This window comes from Bos javanicus, chromosome 6, assembly GCF_032452875.1.
Source record: "Bos javanicus breed banteng chromosome 6, ARS-OSU_banteng_1.0, whole genome shotgun sequence".
In the NCBI taxonomy this organism is placed as follows: domain Eukaryota; kingdom Metazoa; phylum Chordata; class Mammalia; order Artiodactyla; family Bovidae; genus Bos; species Bos javanicus.
This window is the reverse complement of record NC_083873.1, coordinates 29,669,360-29,675,359: the sequence shown is the minus strand read 5'-3', so window position 1 is coordinate 29,675,359 and position 6,000 is coordinate 29,669,360.

Here is a 6,000-nt window from a genome sequence, read left to right as displayed (position 1 = left end):
CGTGGCGGCAGGAGAGCAGGACGAGAGGTCTGATGGCTCCGATTCTGTCTGTTATTAGGAGGCACAACCATCTGTTGAGAGGGAGAGGAAAGGTAGGAACCTTGGTGATGAGGTCATAGGCAGCTGCTTACAGGCAACGCCCAGGGCCCCGTTGAGACGGAGAAGGCTGACTGTGGCTGGTGACCAGGGTGTGGCCGCTGGGCCACCAGACAACTGGCCTGTGAACCTGGGCCCGCTCGTTCTCCCCGCTCTGTCAGGGTAGCCCTGTTTTGACCTCTTGAAGACACGGCTTCTTCCCCTTGAAGACAAGAATAATATTAATCTCTACTGCATGGAGTGGTTCTGAAGATGAAATAACCCGTGCCATGCCCCCTAAGCATTTGGTGAAGCACTCGACTATTACTAAATATTAGCTATTATGACAAATTCTCTGTGCTACTCTTCTATGTATTAATAGTTTTATGGTTTTATTTTTTTCTATCAGGAACCCAGATGTAGGCCTGGAGACTGCGACAGCTGGTTTCATTTCAGGTGGGAGTTACCAGGCATATGCAGCAAGGGGCCCTGGAAAATAAGATTTATCATCAAGGGGGCAGCTGACGTGGTTCAGAGGAGGGAGGGACTAAAGAAGAGGCCGGTGACAGGTCCAGAGAAACTAGGTCAGAGGGCAGGGAACTAGGCTGGGGTCGAGGTGGTGTGTTTGCACTTATTGAGAAAGACGCTGTGTTCAGAATCAAGATTTCAAAGAGTGAGTCACAAGACCAAGGACAGGCTGAGGGTGTGCTCACAGGGGTGGATGGATTTATTCATGGACAAGATGATTGGTGATGACACATGCATGCCAAAGCCAGATTGTTGGGTCCGTCTTTGTGGATTTCGAAGCCCCCCCAGGATGGTGGTGGTCTAATGACATGAAGATTGTGAGACAGGATTCACCAGAGCCATTGGGGGATGGGGACAGAGGGTGGAGACAGAGGCTGGTGGGGCCTGATGGCCTGATGTACTACAGAGTGGGCATTCGTGCAAGGGCAGTGACCTGGCAGCAGCGCCCCAACAGTAGGAAAGAGACTCCATCCTTTCTCCCGACTGTGAAGTCCATGGAGCATGGAGCAAACAGGTTGTTGCTGTTGTTTCGGAATCAATGTCCCCCAGAGAGGAGACAGCCGTCTGCAGAGGGAGAGGGAACACGTTGAAGTGTTTGTCCATGGACTGGGAATCCTGGAGGCCAGAGTGAAAAGTTTGGTTTTGAGGCCATCCAGGGATGGCTTAGACAGTAAAGAATCTGCCTGCAGTGGAGGAGACCCAGGTTCTATCCCTGGGTTAGGAACATCCCCTGGGAAGGGAATGGCAACCCACTCCGTAGTATTTTTGCCTGGAGAATTCCGTGGATAGAGGAACCTGATGGGCTACAGTCCATGGGGTTGCAAAGAGTCGAACGTGATTGAGCAACTTTCACTTTCTACTTTCACAGTGGAGACTGGATCCAGAGAGAGGAGACCCAGAGTCGTTGGGGCACCAGGAGCACAGGCGGGCTTGCACCTCAGTTCCCAGGGGCTCCACGGTGTGTGACTGGCTGTGCTGAGTCAGCTGCACTAATGCCAGGAGAGTTCACCCCAACATGGGGATTCAGATGGATTTCAGTCACGTGCATGGTTTTCATCATCTCAGTTTCACAGAAGCATATAGTCTGAGCCCCAGACTTCTTCCCTATAAATTGAGCCCCACCTCATGGGGCTCTGAGGAGAAACAGATGAGGTGGACATGGGAAGTCTGTGTGGCTCCACTCCAGGCACACAGCAGGTGCTCATAAATACTGCTTTTCCTCACGGACGTTAATTTTGCAGGATGTAAAGCTGGCAACGTGTGAAACTAGCCAGAGTCTGCAATGGGGACACCCTCTCCCACCCTGTCTGCACCCCACTCTTGGATGCTGTGGGCTTTCCTGGATTCAAAGTCAGAGATGGCAAACCCCAGCTGAGGTGAACAGCATCTTCGCTTGCCTGGGCCACTTTTAAGTTGCATGCTTGGTGGTTCCTTCCCGTCCCTGCAGCAGAGCACAGGTGAGCCTGCTCTCAGGACTTTTGTTCCTATGAAGCACTGCCTCCCCAGGTTGTGCTATTAATTGGCTGTAGGGAACTCTGGGGCTGATAGGGAACTCTGGTTCTTTTCCTGGGCCACATGCTAGAACTTTCCAGTGACACCAATACAGAGAGGGGCTCAGGTAGCCCTCCTCCCCAACTCGGAAAATGTATGTGCATTTTGCTGGCTGCAGTTTTCCCAACAGCAGCCCCAGCCACCAAAGCGCCAAAGCAGGGCTCGAGGGATGGTCATGGGCTGAGCCTGTGCCACTGTATACTGTCTTTGCGAAGTGCCATTTCATTCTTTATGGAGTTTTCATTCTTTAAATGGTGCTAACTTCTCAGCCACAGCCCCACTTCTCCCTTCTGTTTTTACCAGGACTCTAGTTTACCTGGACTCCAGTGCCACCACTTCCTTAGCTCTGACCCACAGCTGGTTTTGTGACCGCAGTCTTGCATGGTCTTAAGTCAAAGGACAGTACTGTCAGGACAGGTCCCGTTACTCATGGGCTCTGGCGGCCAAGGCTGAGGGGCAGGAATGGGCAGGAGCCTCCCCTCTCAGAGCAGCTCCCTCATCTGGAAGAGGCTGCCTCAGAGTCCCCTGCACACTTGGAGCACCTCTCACGCTCATCACTCGGAGGGAGTGGCCTGCCGTCCTCCACAAGTTGAGCAGGTCGGCCTGGTGTTTGCTCTAGCTCTGGGCATCCTCCCTTTTCATTTTGTACCTACTAATGTATCTGTTGCTTTCCAGATGGCTCAGTGGTAAAGAATCTGCCTGCAGTGCAGGAGACGCAGGAGACTGGGGCTCGATCCCTGGGTCAGGACGATCCCCTGGAGGAGGAAATGGCAACCCACTCCAGTGTTCTTGCCTGGAAAATTCCACAGACAGAGGACCCTGGCGGGCTACAGTCCATGGGGTCTCAAAGAGTCGGACACGACTGAGTGATTTAGCACACATATACAGTGTGGCTCTTTGCAGGCTTTTATTTTTTTAATTTTATTGAAGTATACTTGACTTTTAATGCTGTGTTAATTTCTGCTGGTAGTTTCATGTTGAACGTAGTTCCCTGTGCTATATGGTAGGATCCTGCTGTTAATCCATCCTACATACATTAGTTCGCATGTGCTAATCCCAAACTTCCAATCCATCCCTCTCGCATCCCTGCTCCCCCTTGGCAACCATGAGTCTGTTCTCCATGTGTAGAATTCATCTAAAATGGACTATATGAGGGTCTGGCCTTCGTTCACTTTCTTCCCAACTCTCCAGGGCCTCTGACCCACAGTACCCAGACCTGGTCCCTGCCGTAACTGCTCACTGATATCACCTGGGAACTTATAATAATACTCCCAAGGCCAAGTCTACACCCCAGACCTGTGAATTCAGGTTCTCTGAGGGTGAGATCCAGGCAGTCATTTTGTAAAGCTGCTCAAGTGACACCATTGTGCACAGAGGCTTGAGAAGCATTGTTCCATAGCCTCATCCTGGCCTGAGGGAGGCTGTGGTTACCGTCTGTGCAGGGTCTAAGTGCTCTTCCATGCTATTGAAGAAACACTGGGTGACTCTTCACACAGAGGAGGGCTCCGTGAAGGAATAAGTGAGGCAGCACACTCTGTTGCTTATAAATATAATTTATTACCTGTTTAAAAATTCTTTCTTGCATTTTGTACATGTTGGCTGACAGGATAGATGCAGGCAAATTTACAAACCAAAGAACTGCAGGGAAATGGAGAGAGGCAGCCAGGGCTAGCATCCCTCGCTTCCAGCGCATGGCGACTCGGATGGGACCCCAGAGAGCCCGCCTCTGCAGGGGGTTTCTAGAAAAGGAATTGCATAGAAGATACAGCAAGAGGGAACTCTGAAACAGCCAAAGAAGTGTTCCATATCTGAAAAGCTAAGGTGGTGTCATTGTGTTTGAGAAAAGAAGGATAACACAGCACAAAACCTTACTGTGCCGTTTCCGCAGTTGAACTGTCCCCCGGGACTAGCAGGTGGGTGACACGTCTCTATCGCACAGACCGCTGGGGAGTTTTCTCTGATAAACATTGGTTGTCTTCTTTAGAAAGAATGAAGAGAAGGTCACCAGTGTGTGACAGGTTAACATAAACTCAGTGAACACGTACATCACCGTGATACACAGCACACACACACACACACATGGAGGGATGCTCTTCCCTGCAACGGGGCTGAGTGCATCCTGTTGGGAGGGTGAGGGTCACACTACCAAAGGGGAGGATGCAGGTCGCACCTCAGCTTGTTCTGACTGCTGTCCTCCTGCTTTTTCAAGGCCAGGAGGAGTATGTGTTAGAATTTATTCACCCTCATTTATAGGCGTCACCTAACTATAAAAGGGTGAGGTGTTTTGCGCTGGCTGTGGATTTCTTGCTCTTTTGCTCAATCAGGTTTGGCATCTGGGACATGTTTCAGGTCACAGTTCTTGGATGTTGCCTCACGACAGTGCTGACCTTCAGAGGTCAGGGTTTATCAATGCTTAGGCTGCTGATCAGCAATAATTGCCCAGGATTCACCTTCTGAACTCAGTACCGAGGGTATTCCACCCTGGCTGGTGCCATCATCTTCAGTAGCTGCTCTGATACTGCCAAGTCCAGGAGACTTTGGAATTTAAGATTGGCACATAGGACTTAAACATATTGGCTAAAAGACCCTGAAGTGTTACAGCTTCAGCAGCTTAGACTTTTGCTGAGGCACAGTCTGAAATGGCAGGTGTGGAGGCTGACGTACACCGTAGCAGATGCTTTGTCTCGTGGGCAGCTGACCTTATCTCAGGCCACCTTCCTTTTTCCCTTCTCAGCAGCTGGTGGGTCAAGACTCCTGACACTCTGCAGAATCCCAGATCATCTCCGGACAGTTCTCTGTAGTAAGTAAAAGTCTGAAGTATATGGCTGGCTGGGAAATAGCTTCTGTATTGGTTGGTTTTGTTTTGCAGTGCATTTATGGAGTTCCTGTCTGTCTGTCCTGGCAGCACTTTCCTTGACCATGCTGAAATATAGCCAGGCGTGTATGTTATGTCTGGATGCATGAGCCCATTAATATTCCACCTGTAGATCAATTCAGGCAGGTGACAGGGCCACTGAAAAAGCTGAGAGCCATGAACTCTTCTGAAGACAGATTTTTAGAGCAGGATTTCCAAAAATGGGGCAATCACAGGGCTGATAAGACTAAAGCATCAGGAAGTTAATTGTTGGTATGTAGAGCAAACACACCCAGTGACATATAAGGCCATCTCCCTATTTTCACAAATTGGTTTCAGGCATGAATTATGGAAATATTTATGACTCCATTGGCTTAACCTGTATAGACACAGGCTTAAATTATTAATGCTTACAATGTATTTATTCCCCTTATGTCTGATTCCATAAAAAAATCATTTGAGATGCAAAGGAACTTTCTCAAAATAATCATTACAGCCAGAGATTATACAAATAGATTTCTTAGGGTAAAGAAATAGCACTTGATTGCACAGAGGCAAAGTTCTAAGGATTTCAGCCAACATTAGCTCAGTAAAGTTTAAAAAAATACAAAAAACCAAAAAGGCAAAGTGTAATCGTTGGTCCTGTGAGGCACTCAAAAGGTATAAAACAACGTTTTATTACCTTGAGATTATCAGTCATAAAAATATTTTCCTTATTGGTTCCATAAATTCTAATGCTCATTGACCATTATCATCTTTACAAATAATTGATTTTGAGGGATGGCATGATGGCATTCTGCCTCACAAAAGCGCCTCTGCTCTCAAAGCAGATGGATCAAACCCAGTTTCACTTGGCTGTGTCCACAGGCATCCTTCCTGTCATTGGCCTCAGACTTGGACTGGGGTCTCTGTGCAAGATTGATAACTTGTCCAGAAGTCAGCAAGACCCATAGCTCCTGTTCAACCTGAAGTCTGAAGACTAGATAAGGAAA